General features: G+C 38.0%; 1 long non-coding RNA gene across 1 annotated transcript; it reads left to right on the top strand.

The window, feature by feature from the left end:
* Positions 1-2,848: 2,848 nt before the first annotated feature.
* On the top strand, positions 2,849-7,752 carry LOC110969309 (uncharacterized). Its single transcript, XR_007946020.1, has 9 exons — positions 2,849-3,187; positions 3,331-3,448; positions 3,527-3,617; positions 3,710-3,827; positions 3,970-4,077; positions 4,231-4,422; positions 4,548-4,700; positions 4,813-5,009; positions 5,081-7,752. It is a non-coding gene; the product is annotated as an uncharacterized LOC110969309 (long non-coding RNA).

The following is a 7,752-nucleotide window of genomic DNA, read 5'->3' on the forward strand; positions in this document are numbered from 1 at the left end:
ATGCGAGGGTGATTGTTCGTCCATGTATGTAGCCCTGTGACAGACTGGTGACCTGTCCTGGGTGTCCCCTGCCTTCGCCCGAGTCAGCTGGAATAGGCTCCAGCACCCCCCGCAACCCTGGTGAGGATAAAGCGGTGTATGGAGAATGGATGGATGGAAGTTGGAACTCTAAAAAATTGACATCTGAAGCTTGCAGCTAACTAGTCAAATGTGCATGCAAGGGTGCAAGAGGATGTGGTACCAGATGTGGTTGCAGCAAAGGTGGATGGGAATGCACAAGATGGTGCAAGTGCAGCTGTGACAAATAGATCAATGGATATCCACATACTCGGACCAGCTGCGGTTGCCGGTGTACATGCCAGAATTGCTTTAAAGACGTTTTCCTAAATGTTGAAAACTTTAAGGGGCTGAATAAGCAGTTATAAACACTAATATTTCTGAAACAAATTAATGTTTAATTGTCATGTTCACTATGGAAGCAAGTTACGTACAATGTCGCGACATGATTTTTTGGCCTTATTTTCGAGATTTGTCAAACCATAAACAAATATCTCGCAAAATAGGAATGTTTATTGATTAAAAAATTATTTGAAATGTATCCTTTTCTGATTTTATTCATTGAATTGATCATATTGCCTTTACATTTTTAAAATATCTTGCTTAGACAAGTATATGCAGTATTTTCCTCCATTAATGCTATGGAAAAATTGATGACGTCACGTGACTGGGTCCCATTGGCCAAATTTGATGGGGCCTAGCAAAAAATTAATAAGTAGGGTCTACAGAATTGCCTCACAAAGTTTGACACTTGTCAAGTCGGTCCCCATCATATCGCTAAGCTGCCCAGCTAACTGTGCTGTGGTGCTGAATTCACTTGCCCTGCCTGCACGCCTGAAATGTTGGCTGTTTCTGCAGATGGAAACAGAAAGTTATATCGCTTTGGCCAAAGTGGAAGGTGCTCTTTTTCCCAGTCTTTTTTATGATTCACTTATATTGTTATGTGATTAATGGATCTGTCTGTTTTTACACACGTGGACAAAATTGTTGGTACCCCTCAGTTAAAGAAGGAAAAACCCACAATTCTCACTGAAATCACTTGAAACTCACAAAAGTAACAATAAATAAAAATTTATTGAAAATTAAATAATCAAAATCAGCCATCACCTTTGAATTGTTGATTAACATAATTATTTAAAAAAACAAACTAATGAAATAGGGCTGGACAAAAATGATGGTACCCATAACTTAATATTTTGTTGCACAACCTTTTGAGGCAATCACTGCAATTAAACGATTTCTGTATTTGTCAATGAGCGTTCTGCAGCTGTCAACAGGTATTTTGGCCCACTCCTCATGAGCAAACAGCTCCAGTTGTCTCAGGTTTGATGGGTGTCTTCTCCAAATGGCATGTTTCAGCTCCTTCCACATATGTTCAATGGGATTCAGATCTGGGCTCATAGAAGGCCACTTTAGAATAGTCCAACGCTTTTCTCTCAGCCATTCTTGGGTGTTTTGGCTGTGTGTTTTGGATCGTTGTCCTGTTGGAAGACCCATGACCTGCGACTGAGACCAAGCTTTCTGACACTAGGCAGCACATTTCTCTCCAGAATGCCTTGATAGTCTTCAGATTTCATCGTACCTTGCACACTTTCAAGACACCCTGTGCCAGATGCAGCAAAGCAGCCCCAAAACATTACTGAGCCTCCTCCATGTTTCACCGTAGGGACAGTGTTCTTTTCTTCGTATGCTTGGTTTTTGAGTCTATGAACATAGAGTTGATGTGCCTTACCAAAAAGCTCCAGTTTGGTCTCATCTGTCCAAAGGACATTCTCCCAGAAGCTTTGTGGCTTGTCAACATGCATTTTTGCAAATTCCAGTCTGGCTTTTTTATGAGTTTTTTTCAGCAGTGGTGTCGTCCTTGGTCGTCTCCCATGAAGTCCACTTTGGCTCAAACAACGACGAATGGTGCGATCTGACACTGATGTACCTTGGCCTTGGAGTTCACCTTTAATTTCTTTGGAGGTTGCTCTGGGCTCTTTGGATACAATTCCAACGATCCATCTCTTCAATTTGTCATCAATTTTCCTCTTGCGGCCACGTCCAGGGAGGTTGGCTACTGTCCCGTGGGTCTTGAACTTCTGAATAATATGAGCCACTGTTGTCACAGGAACTTCAAGCTGTTTAGAGATGGTCTTATAGCCTTTACCTTTAAGATGTTTGTCTATCATTTTTTTCGGATGTCCTGGGACAATTCTCTCCTTCGCTTTCTGTTGTCCATGTTCAGTGTGGTACACACCTTTTCACCAAACAGCAGGGTGACTACTTGTCTCCCTTTAAATAGGCAGACTGACTGATTATGAGTTTGGAAACACCTGTGATGTCAATTAAATGACACACCTGAGTTAATCATGTCACTCTGGTCAAATAGTTTTCAATCTTTTATAGAGGTACCATCATTTTTGTCCAGGCCTGTTTCATTAGTTTGTTTTTTTAAATAATTATGTTAATCAACAATTCAAAAGTAATGGCTGTTTTTGATTATTTAATTTTCAATAAATTTTTATTTATTGTTACTTTTGTGAGTTTCAAGTGATTTCAGTGAGAATTGTGGGTTTTTCCTTCTTTAACTGAGGGGTACCAACAATTTTGTCCACGTGTGTATCTCCCTCAGCTCTGATGACCCTGCCTTTTTTGAGGGGCTCTTTGTAGCCAAAGACAGTGAGGTGGCCATATTTACAGATGCCATCCAAAAAGCAGTCAAAAATATAAGATATATTTATAATGTAACAATACATTAACAGAAATGCTTTCATTTTATTAATGTTTGTTGTGTATGTCATAGACACAGGGAAAAGGGAAGTGTGGGGACTCCCAGTGGACAGCAGCAAGAGAGAGATCAAAGAGGGCTTCAAAGTTGGATGAAGAGGGGATGGAGGTGGCAGTATGTTGCCATGGCTTTCTTTTGAAAGCCCTTAATATGTACAGGGGGGAGATATTTGCATACCCCCTCTTCCTTCAGAAAGAACTGATGCCAGCCAAGCCTCAGTTCTTTGCAATGGATGTGGCTTGCAAATACTGGCCCTACCTTGTAAAAGCTGCCACTGTCCTTCCGGCCCTCCAGGAGCTGACAACCATGAAGCCATTCCTTAGTGTGATGCATGCAAGAGCTCATGCAACAAAGTGTGAGGTATTTTAAACATATTTTTACATAATCATATGTGAATTTTCAATGTTTACAAAAACAGTAATAACATACAAATGAATATGATGCATAACTATGGTATTTATATTTTTTGCATTATCATTACATCCACATTTACTTACTCGTAGATCAAATGGAGCGGTAGGAACCAGGGAGGAGCAGAGACAACTGCTGGTGAGGAGGTGGAGCAAGTGAATAGCTACCTGTCTCGTTGTGCCCTGACGACAAAGTACATGTCGAAAGCAGGTGAGTAATTCTTTTGCCATAATTTTTCTCTGTTCTTTTTAGATTGCATTTAATAAACTTATTTTTCATTTTCTATAGCACGAGTGGACATGCTTACATTGCATGCTCTGGGGTGGAACCACAAAAAAAGGACCTTTTACATCAGGCCCTTTCTACAAGATATGTAAAGGTAAGTCTGTATTTATGGTTTTGTTGTGTCATTTATTGACCACTTTTTTTGTTCTTTATTTAATATATTTATTGCATAACCCTTTTTATCAGACCTGTCAAAGACTGCTAGATGAGACTGTAAGGCTAGCTGAGCTGAAAGCAGAGCTACAGTGCACTGACGAAATGGCATCACAGTGGATGTCTGAGGTGACTGAATGGGCAGCTGACAGTAAGTACAGTAAGAGTTGATAGCAAAAAACTGAAAACAACAGTTTGTTGTATTAAAATGGGTTTTATATAAAGATCAAAACAAGGTTTTACATTTCAAGTCATGTGTTCTATTTTAATTTACTTTCCCTCTAATTCTATAGAGACACCTCATACCACTGAAGGCACCACACGGGAAGAACGTCAACAGTCCATTGTGGGACTCTTCCTGAGTGTCAGGCAGCGGAAGCAAAGTCTTTATCGTCAAAATGGTATAACAATAAAACGTATATCCATCATATATCATATTCATATATCAATCGACCTTATATAACTATATTTGACATTCCACAAGCAATTGAATGTACTTGCAATCCACTGCCCATTATCTAAACTTTGTGTTCTTGTTCTTAATGTATCTTTAGACAGCAGCAAGCTTCGCCACCGCCTTCGCAGGAAGCTGGGAGAGGACAAGAAGGTGCTTCTTCAGGAGATGCAGACATACAATGCCTCTGCTCTATCAGAGACTGAAAAAATTGATGTGGCTGTTGTGGAGCATGCATTGACTGGAGAGTGCACTGTGTCCCCTTTGTGGCCATGGGAGGATCATGGCATGGGTAAAGATTCATAAGAACTGATTTAGAGATTGTACAGTTGATTAAACTAAACTATATGTATTAAGTGTACTAATATTCCTTTTGTTTTGTGGCCTTTTTTTTACATTCACTGTTATTGGGAATAGCAAACATCACAATCAAGAAGAGGGTGTATGACCAAGTGATGCTCACCATGAGACTGCAAGAGGAGAAAAGCATTTTGGTGTTGGAGATGGTACAACATTGCACATGGTTGCAGAAGAAGGCAGATGAACTTCGAAACAAGGTGGCTGAGAATGGTAAGTTGAAGCAAATATGTGTTCATTGGAATCAAGCCTTTCAAACTGAAACAAGTCAAAGTGGTAGTGTAGTGTGTGCATTATGTAATCTCTTTTGTACTTTGAAATTTAGGCAAGACCGACGAAGGACTTTGCTGTCTCTTTAAAAGACAACTTTCAGAGGTGTCAGAGCAGTTGCAAGTAGTCATGCACCAGTACAAGACTGCTTTAGGCCCTGAGGCCTCTGCCCTTCAAATGGAGGAGGAGGAGGAGGATCAAAGGGCCCTCAGCAGTCCAGACAGCAGTGAAGATGAAGACATCGCCGATTAGGTAATTTACTCATGTGTGTACCGTATACTTGCGTTTTATACCTGTGACTTTTCTATACTTTCTTTTTCCAGATGACAGACTGCGGTGAAGGGCATGGACTTGGCATGTTTTGTTTGATGTAGGACAGTAGTAGCTCAGGGGGTAGAGTTTTTTTTCAGCATACAGAAAGTTGGCAATTCAATCCCGCCCTATCATAGTTCTGTCCACTATGTCCCACAACACTGAACCCACATTGTTCCCAGTGAGTCTTCCATAGTTATGATGATGAATGATCAAGTTTACTCATGGATGCCTTTGAGTTCCACTTGGGAGTGAAGAATGGTGTCCAAGCTCCTGCTGTGCTCCAGGTCCCCTAGCCAGGGGATTAACTTACCTCTATAGTCTCTACAGTGTTCAGAAATGAACTCATCAATGGAGGGCTTGCATTGTTTGTGTTTACTTTGAGACTTGTTGGATATCAAGTGTCTTAAAATGTGCACTGTTTAGGAATGGGGCCTTAACCTATGGCTTGTACAATAAATATGCATCAGCAATAAATTTGCCTCAATAGTCTTAATACTTATCAGCCTATTGATAAACATATCACCTTGCTGAAATGATGTTCTTGTGTTTTATTCCTGTCTACACATATTTACAACTGGGAAATATATACAAAAAAACTTTTGCATTAACTAGATATCCCCATTGATTAATAGGCTACATTTTATTTAAAAGAAAGTTTAGATTTCCCTCTAGGTGGACCAGATGTAATAGTTGTTTGAAAAACATGAAAAAATCCTGATGCCACTGCACGCATCTCTTTAGTGAAGCGCGACGATCACAAGTCATGCCTGAGACTATTTTTGATGTCCTTTCTTTCTTTGAATTTGGAAACTTTTTTATAAGTGCTATCAAAACATTGTACAAAGATAACAATAGCTCAGTGAAACTTCTACATGGCACTTCTCCAAGATTTAACGTAAGTAAAGGCGTGAGGCAAGGCTGCACAGCCTCTCCTTACATTTTTTTACTAGGTGCTCAGTGCTAAATTCTTTAATTTCTCAAATCCCAATTAAAGGAATCAATGTTCTTGGCAAAGAACTTAAAGTAACACAGCTAGCAGATGATACGACAATATTTCTGAAAAATGCCGATGAAGTTCCCATGACACTATCCACTTTAACAACAATTTCTAAAGCATCAGGCTTACATTTAAATTTTAAAAAGTGTGAAATTCTATCCATAAGAAAGATCAATCGCGCTGAAATTTGTAGCATTCCAGTCAAAGACTAGTTACTTATCTTATTAATATCAGTAATAATTCTAACGACAGAGAACGGAATGACTATGCTCCACTTTAAGATGCTATAACAAAGAAATTTAACTGTTGGCTGGTAAGAGATTTATCGATATATGGAAGAGTCTTGTCAAGTAAGGCAGAAAGTGAAGAAAATAGTTCTTACCAATCCTGTGGCTGAAGGAGGACTAAATGTGCTTACATTTGTTGTTTTCAATCAAACAATTAACATAAATTGGATCAAAAGATACTTAAAAATGTCGATAGTTTTTGGGACACTATCCCTAATTATCTTTTTGAGAAAATAGGTGGCCTTATTTTCTCTTTCTAATAGGAAAACTACCAATCAAACTTGCAAACTTTCATTATCAAGTTTTATTGTGCTGGCAGCTTCTCTACAAACACAATTACTCTCCTCACCACTGTATCTTATGGAACAACTCTTATATTACACACAGAAATAAGACTGTGTACTTGAACAATTTGTTTATGAACAATGTAAACACTGTAAAGCAACTCTTGAATGATAATGGTGAGTTTTATAACTATGAGGCATTCGTAGACACTTATCATTTGGAGGTTTCCAGGCAAGAGTTTCATACTGTGATTACAAAATAAAAATCCTTGCTTGTAACATTCAGAGTATCACGCTCTCTGTTTTGGAGAGCCCTATTTCCATAAATGGCATGGATTTGTTAAATTAAAAACTGCTCAAATAATTTTATTAGAAGTGGTCTAGAGCATATCACAGCTCCAGCTTGTAAGTATCGATCAGTTTGTCTGAATAGAAAACAGTGGAACACAATCTTTTTAATGCCTCACAGATATATACTCACAAATACAATAAAAGAGTTTCTTTATAAGATTACCCACAGATACTATCCTGTTAAAGCAAATGTATGTCGTTTTATGTCAAACATAAGTAACCGGTGCACTTTTTGTAATTGTGAAGGAGAAACTGTTGAGCATATATTTGTTGACTGTTTTCACACCACTTCCTTTTGGTTCCATTTAGAAAGATATCTCGCAAGAATATGTAAAGAAGAAACTATACTCAAGAGAACAGATATTTTATTGTACTATAACAACCCTAATTTCTCTGGTGATGAAATATATTTATCATTAACCGGATTTGTATACTAGCAAAATTTTTTATGCATAAAATGATTTGGATTAAGAAATGACCCTCCTTTTATGTATTTGAAACTACAGATTTCCAAAGTTACTTAAAAACTATAGCAAAATTAAAACAAATGAATAAAAAATTGATAAAAACATTTAGAATTTTAGATAAATACAACTTTATTACCCCTTCTTGACAGACTATATATTTTTATTTATTTTTTCTTGTTATGTGTTTCATTATGACTGTACGATTATTGCAATTGCAATGCATGTGTCTTAAGTTTACATTTGTATGTTGTTTCTGCTTAAAAGAAAATAAAGGATGTTAATTCTTTAAAAAAA

Source organism: Acanthochromis polyacanthus, chromosome 13, assembly GCF_021347895.1.
Source record: "Acanthochromis polyacanthus isolate Apoly-LR-REF ecotype Palm Island chromosome 13, KAUST_Apoly_ChrSc, whole genome shotgun sequence".
In the NCBI taxonomy this organism is placed as follows: Eukaryota; Metazoa; Chordata; class Actinopteri; family Pomacentridae; genus Acanthochromis; species Acanthochromis polyacanthus.